At 38.0% G+C, this 12,964-nt stretch overlaps 1 long non-coding RNA gene across 1 annotated transcript; it reads right to left on the bottom strand.

The window, feature by feature from the left end:
• Positions 1–1,296: 1,296 nt before the first annotated feature.
• Positions 1,297–12,670, bottom strand: LOC134324171 (uncharacterized). The gene is made up of 4 exons (XR_010014154.1): positions 11,965–12,670; positions 7,683–7,802; positions 3,836–4,040; positions 1,297–1,794 (listed from the first exon to the last, which is right to left on the bottom strand). It is a non-coding gene; the product is annotated as an uncharacterized LOC134324171 (long non-coding RNA).
• Positions 12,671–12,964: the final 294 nt, after the last annotated feature.

Genomic DNA, 12,964 nt, shown 5'->3' with positions numbered 1-12,964 from the left:
CAGTGCTGGATAATAATGGTGGTCACACAAAATATTGACACTTTGGGCACAATTTGGACATGTTCACTGTGGGGTGTACTCACTTATGTTGCCAGCTATTTAGACAATAATGGCTGTGTGTTGAGTTATTTTCAGAAGACAGTAAATCTACACTGCTATACAAGCTGTACACTGACTACTCTAAGTTATATCCAAGTTTCATGTCTATAGTATTGTCCCATGAAAAGATATAATGAAATATTTGCAGAAATGTGAGGGGTGTACTCACTTTTGTGATACACTGTACATTTACATTTTTTTAGCATTTAGCAGACGCTTTTATCCAAAGCGACTTACACAATGAGCTGAACACGATGAGCAATTGAGGGTGAAGGGCCTTGCTCAGGGACCCAACAGTGGCAACTTGGTGGTGGCGGGGCTTGAATCGGCAACCTTCTGTTTACTAGTCCAGTACCTTAACCACTGAGCTATCGCCGGCCCTAAATAATACCCTAAATAATACCTGCTCTGTGGGGGTCCTGACCATTGAAGAACAGGGTGAAAACAGGCTAAAAAGGTTTGTAGAGAAATAGATGGACTACAGTCAGTAAGTGTAGATTACTCCAAAGTGCTTCTATATGGTAAGTGGAGCTGATTAAATGGACAGTGAGTGTAGAAGGTGGTTTTAATGTTATGGCTGATCGTGTTTTCTTTCAAGATCTTTCCATTTTTCAAACCAGTTTAAGAGGGTTATTAAGCTTGAGTATTTCTGAGCTATATTTTGACAAAGGGTAAGTGAGTGAACATTTGGCCTGTAACATCTGGAGCTGAGAAAGAGGGACAGACTGAAGGGGAGGCAGTAGAAGCTTAATGAGAAGGCTGTTTGACATAAACCTCCTCTTAAAGTAAAAGAGTGCACATTTTACCCCATTTAAACTGATAATCTATGGTAAAAACATAGCTTAAATCATTTTCTAATTTAAATGTGCTGTCATTTAATGGCTGTCATTAATCTTAGTATTCCACTTTATGATGGCGCAGTAATCCCTCTGAGTGCAGCTTCTGGGCTCTGTGAGGGAGGCTTGCTGTTTGCAGTTTGTATCTTACTTTTAAAACCCTTTTTTAAGTTCATTTCATTGTAGCGGATTAATTGTTAACTTTAATTATCTTTTAATTTTAGGCTAAGAGTTATGGTAATTGTAATTACCATAATAATGATGATCATATACAAGGGGACAATCAAATCCTAAGAATTATAGTGGCTGCATAAGATAATTATATTTATTTATTAGAATTTTACCGTCATGTTTTACACACTTTGGTTACATTCATGACAAAAACCCAGGACCTTCTTGCTGTGAGGCGACAGTGCTACCCACTAAGCCACTGTGCCGCCCAATATGGTAAGTAAAGCTGATAAAATGGACAGTGAGTGTAGAAACAAGGAGGTGGTTTTAATGTTATGGCTGATCAGTGTGATCAGTGTACATGTTCAGTGTACTAGCTGTGTTTATTGTAACTGGAGTGGTGACAGATGCAGCCTTGTCTAACTCTTTCGCCAATGTGGAACCAGTCTGTGTTCATTTTCTGTCATGACTGTAGCTTGTTGATCAGTGTAGGCATTCCTTATTAGAACAATGAGATGCTCTGTTCTTCCCATCTTCCTGAGGACATTCCATAATTCTGTGTTGTCAATGAAGCACATTTTGAATTCCATCTTAAATTCTTTGGCTTTTGCTGTAATCCAGTCTACATCTGTGATGCTATCTCCTGTTCCTAAGTCAGTTCTTCATCCTGCTTGCATCTCACAGTTCTCTTTCAATGTAGAAAGCACAAGAAGAAAACAGTTTAATAAGAACAACAAACATCCTCAAATATTAACAATAAAGTGTGCTCAGTTGGACGTGAATTTTCTAAGATCTCATTTTGGAGATGTTTCATTTAGCTTTCAGTGGAACATTTTGACAGAGGTCGATTGTGACGTCGTTTTCCTCCCACACATACTAAACACAAACAGCTACAACAGTCAGCAGCCACAGCTTCACAGGTTTAAAATCTTAGAAATACACAAACAGCATAAAAAATGGTCCAGACAGCCCATAATAAAATCATGAATAAAAAAATTATAAAACAATTACAGGGTTATGTATAGATACTGTATTGAGAGAGAAATAACACAACTCAGCAACTATAATGGATAAGTATAAATAAGTCATTTGAATCTGAGTCAGTAGATTTTAATTTTTCTGTACTTATCAGGGTCATGGTAAGTCTATCTAAAACAACTGGTAGAAGGAAGTATCCCACTGACTCATTTATGCTTTCAATTAACACCGATCAGCCATAACATTAAAACCACCTCATTGTTTCTACACACATTGTCCATTTTATCAGCTCCACTTACCATATAGAAGCACTTTGTAGTTTTACAATTACTGACTGTAGTCCATCTGTTTCTCTGCATGCTTTGTTAGCCCCATTTCATGCTGTTCTTTAATGGTCAGGACCCCCACAGGACCACTACAGAGTAGGTACTATTTGGGAGGTGGATGATTTTCAGCACTGCAGTGACACTGACATGGTGGTGGTGTGTTAGTGTGTGTTGCGCTGGTATGAGTGGACCAGACACAGCAGTACTGATGGAGTTTTTAAACACCTCACTGTCACTGCTGGACTGAGAATAGTCCACCAACCAAAAATATATCCAGCCAACAGCGCCCGGTGGGCAGCGTCCTGTGACCACTGATGAAGGTCTAGAAGATGATTAACTCAAACAGCAGCAATAGATGAGCGATGACTTTACATCTACGAGGTGTACCAACTAGGTAGGAGTGTCTAATAGAGTGGACAGTGAGTGGATACGACAATTAAAAACTCCATCAGCATTGATGTGTCTTATCCACTCATACCAGCGCAACACACACTAACACACCACCACCATGTCAGTGTCACTGCAGTGCTGAGAATGATCCACCACCTAAATAATACCTGCTCTGTAGTGGTCCTGTGGGGGGCCTGACCATGGAAGAACAGGGTGAAAGCATTCTAAAAAGGTATGTAGAGAAACAGAAGGACTACAGTCAGTTATTCTTCAAAGTGCTTCTATATGGTAAGTGGAGCTGATAAAATGGACAGTGAGTGTAGAAACAAGGAGGTGGTTTTATTGTTATGGCTGATCAGTGTATAATTAGATGTTAGTTAAGCCAATCCACCTTTGGGCAAGTTTGGACAAAGTATGAAAACCTGGAGTTTTACACGGAGTGCCTGGAGAAAGAAAGGAGGGAAAACATGTCAGACTTCACACAGAAACTAACCAGTGGCATGGCTAGAATGTTCAACCCCAGGACCCTGAAGCTGAGCAGCATTCAAACTAGCTTCTTATTACAGTATTTTTTGCATATATTATTGCAAATTTATACCTTATTCGTTCATTTATTTTTACTAACTGCTTTATCCTGTTTAGGGTCGCTGTGGGTTTGGCACCACACATAATCTAGCTTCATTTCCCTGAGGCGATCAACAAAGTCTTATTTTATTACTTGGTTTCAAAGCTTGGACAGAGTCAAGTCATCAACCATTCAGTACTGACTTCAGCCTAGGCACAATTAAGGGTAGTCAGTCGAAATATGCAGAGAAAAAATAAGCACACGTGGTTAGAAGATGCAGAACTCCTCAACCAGGGTTAAGGAGCAAAACTTAAGCCCTTAAGACTCATATTGCTGTGGCAGCTTCCTCACTGCACCAGCCACTAATTAAAAATAATGAAACACTTGCCAAGCTTTTTCTCTTTTTACACCCTAATCTAGTCATGGGCAATTAGAACTTCTCTTTCTTTCATTGCTTCCGCCACCCTCACCTCTGATCGATGGGGCAGAGGCTCTCACGCAGCCCCTCTGACTCACACAGCTAATAACTTCTTTTCACCTACCAGGGGTGGGGTCTCGCAGAATGCAGTATTATGCATGGGGAGCCATGCACTCACGGTTCTGTGATCAACCACCCCCTGGGCAGGCGCATTAACCGGACAGCAGAGGCTGCACTTGCACCAGCAAAATGGATCCCTGTGAAGTGGAAAAAATATTATTAAGAACTGTTTGTTATAGTGGAAAACATATGACATTTTATGATACCACTGTAAAGTCAAGCAGTGTGTTTTTGCGAGATAATTTGACCCAGAGAGCATACACCCTGTTTGAAGAATGGGGGGAAACTAGCTTTGACTGATTCCAACTAGTATTGGGGGTCTTTGGAAGAAGTGGACTGTCTGTATAAATACCATGTGCAAATGTGACTCAAATGTGGGTGGATACTCCATTTTTTTTAATATTATATTTTATGCATTTTCTCTCATTTTCTTCCCAATTCAGCGTAGTCAATTTGTCTTCCACTGCTGGGGGATCCCTGATTGCAGTCGAGGTGGGTACATTGCTGCTCACGCCTCCTCCGACCCGCGTGCAGCCCTTAGCGGAGACCTTTTTCACCTATGCACTCTGCACAGGCGCCTCTTTATCTACCAATCAAGGTCCTTACACAATGTTTGAAGACCCCACCCACATAGTCCAGTCATCCCACCCACATAGTCCAGTCATCCCGCCCTAGCAGAGACTGCCAATTATGCCTGCTAGATGGCGCCCAGTTGACTGGTGGCAACGCTTAGTTTCTAATAAACAAATAAACAAAACCCACATTTGTTTCAGCAGTTGCCCCTCTCCCCTATAGACCCATAGCCAATCGTGAGCCTGCATGTATGCACCTGGCTGGATGACAGCAGAGCTAAGATTCGACTGGAGAGCTTAAAATCTCAGCACTGGTCTTGCCAAACCTTCTTTTCTTAAGGAATCAGTCAGTAAATTTAACTAATTTATTACATTTTATGTAGGCTGCATTTTGACAAAACTACAGATTGTTTTATGAGACACATGAAACAAGTAATGTTTTATGTTCTTGTACTCCAGAATGACAGATTGAGCTCATTTTTCTGCTCTTTAGCATTTGAGAACATGTTTTATTGGAATATCAATCCAAATAACTCAGACTGCATGCTGAGCATGAATTCCCTAAAGCCTTACTGTTCCAATTACTGAAATAACAAAAGCTACAAACAACAACCCCTCAGCTTCCACTGTTTTTATTCTTGTCAAGAATGCATGCATACGTACATGTAAATTCTACATTATTATCATTATTGACATGGTTACATTCATTTTCTTTATATACGTTTATTAATTTGGCAGTGACACAACTCAGCTTAGCAATATATGGATACGGGCCATGCTTACGGATCCAACATTGGCAGCTTTAGCAGTGCTGAATTCAGAATCTGAATTCACAACCTTCCTTAAGCAGTTGGAAGCCTGAAAGCTTTACACACTAGGGAGTTACTCAGAGGAAAACATGCCATTCAACTATTCTGGCAAGTATATTTGTCAGTAGACTGGCATGGGGATGTCATGGGATTGTTGTCTCATACCATATACTATGAGCATATACTTAAAGATCAAATCATTTACAGCATTTAGTAGATGCTCTAATCCAAAACAACTAATAAATTTACAATATAATTAAAAAAATTGCGGGCCATGCTTATGGGCCCAATAGGGAAATTTGGCATTGGTGGAGCTTTCTGATCACTGGTCCAGTACTTTAACCTCTGAGCTACCACTGCTCTGTAATGACAAGATTTTAGAGGGATGTGGGCTGTGCTCATGGATCCAACATTGGCAACTTTAGCAGCATTGGTTTTCACTAAGCACTAGTCCAGTACTTTAACCACTGAGCACTGTTTTGTAATGTCAGGAGTTACAGTTTTTGGCAATTAGCATAAACTTATGCAAAGGAAATACCAACTGCAACCAAGTCAAGCAATTCAGAGTTACAAGTATTGCTCAGAAGCTCAACAGTGGCAACTTGGCAGTTACACCCTGAAAGCTAACACAATGGTAAAGTTAAACATAAACTAGGCTACAACATAAAACAATACATGATCCTTTAAGAATGATTCCAAATATGAACCTTAAACTCCAAACTAACCAACAAGATAACCTCTGCTAAATGAGCCGCATCACAATCTTTACATACATTAAGCATTCTTCTTTCCATGAAGTTAAGCTGTAACTCATTAGCTCAGCTGTCTAATCAACATGAAGAGGCATCGACTTGAAACCCCAAACAAAACCACCCAAACCATGTGCTCACTGAGACAGGGGTGTGGCACATACACGTGAAACATGAGCTCTGGGATCACAGAAAGACTGGATTTGTATTTAAAGATGTAAAAATAGCATAAGTTCAATTTATATAGCATCTTTTACATACTCAAGGATGCTTTACAAAGTAAAAATTATTTATTTATTTATTTTTTTTACCCCTTTTTCTCCCCTTTTAGCGCATCCAATTGTTCAATTAGCATCGTGCTTCCTCTCTGTCCATGCCGAACCCTGCCCTGACGGAGGTGATTGAAGCTAACCCGTATCCCCTCCGAAACACGAGCAGCAGCCAGATGCATCTTTGCCACCCACACATTGACGAGTTTGGCGCCACCTAGCGTTGCATGCGGAGAGACACACCCTAAGGGCACCCTCTCCCATCTCTGTGTAAGCGCCTACAATCAGCCGGCAGAGAACGCAATCGCATTCTGACAGAGAGAGACCCACATCCGGTTCTTTGTCCCACCCCCCATATGAGCAACCGGCCAATCGTTGCTCATATAGCCACTCAGCTTCGAACCGGTAAAGCAAGGCTGGATTCGATACCACGTTCTTCAGAATCCAGCCCTGGTTGCAGCGCGTTTCTTTTTACCGCTGCGCCACCTGAGCGGCTACAAAGTAAAAATTAAAGGAAATATTACATAACATGACAGAAAACAACACAACAAAGATAAGAAATATAGAGAGAAGAATAATGTGCAGTAAAGAGAAAAGTTTCTAGTTGACCTTTGAAAAAAAGAGATGGAGGAACAGAGATTGTGGAAGGAAGCTCCAGAATATAGGGGCTGTGGAACTGAAAGACCTGTCGCTTACAGACGCAAGTCTAAAACAGGGGGCAGCTAGAAGGCCCAAGTCAAAGGATCTAAGAGAGTGGTTGGTATGGTAAGGGTGAGGAAGCGCACTAAGATAGGTAGGGGCGGGGCCATTAATTATGGAGGATTGTAATACAGTAAAGGTGGACTGTAAAAAAGTTTTCCCATTTCTTTCCCAATAAAGTATTGTACAATTACTGAACTACACCCTTTAACGGGCTTATGTTTGGCCGGCAATATGTCGTGCACAAAGCAGCTAGCCTTTCTGTAATATGTTGGACCTACACACTTAATAACTGCTTTCTTCACTTAAAATCGTGACAAGCTATTTAGCTAGGTTTGTAGGCTAAACTACTTTAAATTACAGTTCTTTCATTAATTATTGGGTCTGGTTCTCTAGTTTTTAGTGTTGTCTAGCATTTACAGCATAAAACATGTTAAATAACTACAGTCTATAGGATTAGCATACATTTGCTAAAAGTTGCCACTGGCATCAAGTTCAAGCACTCTCTGAAAAGGGGAGACTGGCCATATAAGACAAAAGGCCTACATACAAGAACTCTGAGGTAAACAGTGACACGTCTATACAGAATACTGAGAGGATACTGTATTCACACACACACACATATATTGGTATTTTTGTCCTTTACTCTGTCAGGGTTGAGCTCATTGGAACATGATATACCTGTTTCATCCTCAGCTGATGTTGATTCAAGACACGGTCGAATGTGGACAGACTGACCTGGTCAGTGTTTGTTGACTAGACATTATGTTCCATGACTCTGTTTTCCTTGGAGTGATGGCACTATTTTCCAAAAGTACACACACACACACACACACACACACACACACACAAGTTATGGTACTGACCTGGTCAGTTATGGTACTGACCTGGTCAGTATGGTTTAAATATAGATTTTTTTAAGGTTCATGCAAATTGTTTTATTCCATTATTCCATCATCTGATTAATCTCTGTATCAGGCTTTCTATTTTTCCTTCAGTCTGGAAAACTGCTTTAATTACTCCTATTTTTAAATCCGAGGATCCAACTCTTGTTTCAAACTATAGACCTATATCCATTCTTCCAGTAATGTCTAAAAAATTCTCTATAATCAGTTAAGCCATTATCATGAAAATAATAATCTTCTTAGTGATTTTCATTATGGATTTCGTTCTACTCGATCAACCATGTCTGCATTATTGTTTTTTACTGAACAAATACGTATTTCTCTTAATAAAGGACAGATTACTGGAGCTGTCTTTATAGATTTTCGTAAAGCCTTTGATACAGTGAATCATCAGATTTTGTTAAATAAATTTTGGTCTTTTAATTTTTCTTCTGAGGTGATATTAATATTGATACTCTCCTCTTACTTGTCAAATAGATACCAGTCAGTTAAAATTGATCATGTAACATCTTCTCCCATAGCATGTAGTCTGGGAGTTCCCCAGGGCAGCATTTTGGGTCCATTACTTTTTCTTTTATACATCAATGATCTTCCTAAAATCTGCAGACATTCAAATTGTCTTTTGTATGCTGATGACACAGTGATCTTTTTTTTTTGGTCCAAATGCAGATGAAATAAATTCAAAACTTTCCATTGACCTTCAATCTCTTCATAAATGGTTGAATTTGAATCATTTAACTATAAATGTAAAAAAAACAGAATGTATGTATTTTTACTCCTCTAGGAAATCTATAACTGTTTCAGAGCCCATCTGTTATGCACATCAGGTATTAAAGATTACAAAGTTATATAAATATTTAGGAGTTTATTTGGATTCATCTCTCACATTTCTAAATCATACTCAGAATTTAACAAAAAAACTCAATAAGAAATTGTATGTCTATAAGAAAATTAGACCATATCTTACACATAATGTTTCTTATATATATTTACATGCAGTGATTCTTTCAACGATTTCGTACTGTTTACCAGTTTGGTCCCTTACTACTAAGGAAATTATTGAACCAATTGTTAAACTCTATATTAGAGCTTATAAAATTCATACTAATCTGCCCTTTTGGACTCATCACTGTGCTGCTCTTACACATTCAAAAGCATTGACTTTTCAGAATTATGTAAACACTCATGCGATGAGATTTTATTTTTAGATTCATCATACCAATTCTTCTTCATCACTGATTGATTTATTTCCAAGGTCTAATCAAAGGCAAGAACATATCACTAGATCGGTCTCAAATGTACTTATCCCCATTCCAGCTTATAAAAATAATTATGGTTATAGATCTTTCCTTCATACATACACCAAAGTCTGGAATGAGATTCCATATAATATAAGAATGAGTACTCTAGTGTACAGTTTAAACAAGGATATAAACAATACCTTATGGAAAGTTATATTTGTAATCATTGATTCTAAGTTTGTAATGTAAATACCCCCCCCCCCCATCTGTTTGTGAGTTTGTACTGTATTTCATGTTGTTATGCTTTGTCATTTTGTATGTTTTGGTGTTAGTTTGTTTCTGTGTTTTTCTTTGTGTTTTGTGTGCTGCAGAACAGGAACCTGCTGTAAAACAGTTTTTAACTGAGTCAGGCCAGTTTTAAATGTGGCATATTTTGATGTTACTTAAAATTTTCCTGTATAAATAAATAAAGATAAAGATAAAGATGGTACGGTTTCCTCTCACAGTCCAAAGACATGCAAGTGAGGTAAATTAGAAATACTGAATTGTTCAAGACTGTGTTCGATATAACCTTGTGAACTGATAAAGCTTGTGTAATGAGTAACTACCATTCCTGTCATTAATGCAACCAAAGTGTAAAACATGACGTTAAAATCCTAATAAACAAACAAACTCGAGTAGTTACTTGTTCTCTTCTCTAAAGTCACAAATAACTCGGGCTGGTGTCAAGCAGCCCAGATTTGGTTGGACTTGCTGCACAGCTTCAGTCATGGTTAGGCCACGATTGATGACATGGTCCATCAAAGCTGCATGTATTTCATTAAGACCTTCCTCCTACTTGATGGCCTTCATGGCCTGATAGGCCTCCTCTTACTCTCACTCTTCCTTTGCCTCCGTGTTCTTGCTGCTCCATCTACTCGCCTTAATTACATTTGATCTGACAAACTTACTCTGATAAATGATTGCTCCAATGTTCTTCCAACTGGGTTGCACAGATGCAACATAAACGAGACTAACTGGTAATTAGGGTGTTGCATTTTGAATGCCACTTAGGTGACCAAAGTGTGCTAAATGATGCAATTTGTGTTTATGAAATCCGAGTGAGAGCAAATTAAATTTTGATTAGAGTTTAGCAGTTAGGAGTCATGTTGTTGATACATAAGCTTTAAGTTTTCAGAATTGTGTGCATAGTTTCATTTTTTGTTTGTATGAAATTGTGAAAACAACTTGTAAATGTAGGGCAGTTGTAACCTAGCGGTTAGGGTACTGGACTAGTTATCAAAAGGTCGCTGGTTCAAAGTCCATTACTGCAGGTTGTCACTGTTGGGCCCTTAAGCAAGGCCCTTAAATCTCAATTGCTTAGACAAAATACTGTCACTGTACTGTAAGCCGCTTTGGATAAAAGCATCTGCTAAATGCTGAAAATGTAAATGTAAGACTCAATATGAAAAAGGCTGCTTTTTAAATAGATGTGGACTTACTGTATTAGTTATGTACACATTATTCTATCAATCAATTAACAGTCATTTTACTAGTTATTGTGTCATAAAGATGTTGCCCAAACATTAAAACAAACAAAAAAGACTAAAAACACTAATTCCCTTCATTTCATCTGCAATAATCACTTTATTCTGGTGAATGTTGCACTGAATGTCTTTCTACTGACATTCTATTGGTTGTAAAGTTTGATTAATAATATGGTTAAAGACAACACTAATACTAGGGCTGCCGCGATTGGTCGACCTAGTCGATGACAGTCGATGTATCGTTTTTAAAACTATGTTTACAAATTATCCTTTTTAATTTCTACAATGTTTCCATTCATATAACCGTTCATATGATTTTCCTCAGCAATACTTGCTGCGTACATGACCTAAGTCGTATTTGGTCCAGTCACTGGTTGGCGGCATTAAGTGCAGTCTTAAAAAATGCCATCTGCAGCAGTCAGAAGCTGATTGTAGTGAGCTTTCAAAGAAAAGCTAAATGTTTTGCAAGACACTGTGTTTACATCGCTTAGAATTTGAAGTAGGTTAAGAGTGAATGTGTAGGTTAGAATCTGGGCTCATTCTATCTTTACTATACGTTGGACTTAATGAGACGTGCCCACCTCTATTTTATTTCTGCTATAAGTTTAAGCACTGTGCTTTGTGTACGGAATGCCATAAACACATGCTGCACTTTGTTTAATATGGAACACTTGAGAATTTGATAATATGGACATAAACCTTGTTTACATTTAGTTTTGTGCCATATTATTATGCTATACAGTTTGTTGTTAAAATTAAAGAAGCGTAAACGAGATTCTGAATTACATTGTTCGAAGGAAAATTAATCGTTCGATTAATCGATAAAAATAGTCTATAGATTAATCGATAGAAGAATAGTCATTAGTGGCAGCCTTAACTAATACTACTACTGTAGCATCCCCCTTTAAATGATGACTTGAGACTTGACTGATGGTATAAATTGTATTTATTGCTTCTCTTTGAATGCTAACGTTAAACCTTCTGAGCAATTATACAAAATAAACCACCGTAAGAGCTAAAAGAAATAAAACAATTGTCACGACACATTTTGCTATAACAACCTTTCCGTATAAACATGTACATAGGCACATAAACGAACATAACAAATCTTTACATACTTTTACATACATACAAAACTTTACACTTTTACATTACATAACAGTACGTTGAGAAATGTTAGCTTTAGCACTTGCACTAACTTGCGGATTCTTCAAACGGACAACGCATTTCCCAAACTTTATTTAAAAATAATGTAAACATACTAATTGACAATAAAACGTAACTTACTCACCTTTTGCCTACTAAAGGGGGCTAAAACTGTATAAAAGCTGCCCTTTTGCTCTATTAATGCTTCTGTTCTGCCACCAAATCTAACCTGTTTATTTACCGTTAACCTGAGAGCACCTGTAAAAAATAAAAATACTAAATAATAAGCACTTACTTAACAAATACAAAAAACATTATTATTTACATTATTCCTTTGGGTTATTTACAACTACTACTAATTATAATAATAATTAGAATTATAATAATAATTAGGCACTTAAATTGTGCAGCCAGAAATTGCCCTAGCCCACTACTGCTAAGATCTAGGGTTAAAATCACCAGTAATGCCATCGAATGGCCAGGCATCTACATACAGACAATATTAATTCAATTTTTTTCAGTAACAGATTTAATTTGGCCAGGGTTGCAGTGGGTCTAATGCACCTGAAAAGCCTTATTTATATTATTTAGCAGTGGCAGTGGCAAATTGTTAGTGGTGGGGCTTAACGGCAAGCTTTCAAGGACTAGGTGACCACTAGTACCGTAACAACTACTCAAAGTATGTATAGTAGGGGCGGGCGAATCGATATATCAATACCAACGTTGGTATTGGATCGATACTTTTTTTTAAGTTTTACCTTTTCTCCGCAACATTCAGTATGTTTCTCCCGTTTCATCAGCAAGTAGAAACCATGTCTGTACACATACCGCTCCTCTCACATGCACACCTCGCTCCTCCCCTCCTACTCTGCTGTGTTTTGTTGTAGTAACGTTATGTTGTTAAAATCCTAACAGACATCAGTACATTGGTAGACACTGGAAGATTTTTAAATACTTTGCACATACAGAAATGGGGCAATTTTATGGAAATAATAGTGTAAACTATATGTACGTAAAGTACGGACGCACGGAGCATGCGCAGTGAGGCTCTTAATCCGTGTGTTTGTGTTCTGGTAAATGAGAGCTTTTTTTTTTTTTGACTTTGTACTTATGAATGTAAACAGATCAGCATCTATTTTATTTTA

This window comes from Trichomycterus rosablanca, chromosome 12, assembly GCF_030014385.1.
Source record: "Trichomycterus rosablanca isolate fTriRos1 chromosome 12, fTriRos1.hap1, whole genome shotgun sequence".
Classification (NCBI taxonomy): Eukaryota; Metazoa; Chordata; class Actinopteri; order Siluriformes; family Trichomycteridae; genus Trichomycterus; species Trichomycterus rosablanca.
This window is presented reverse-complemented; position numbering and strand designations above follow the sequence as displayed.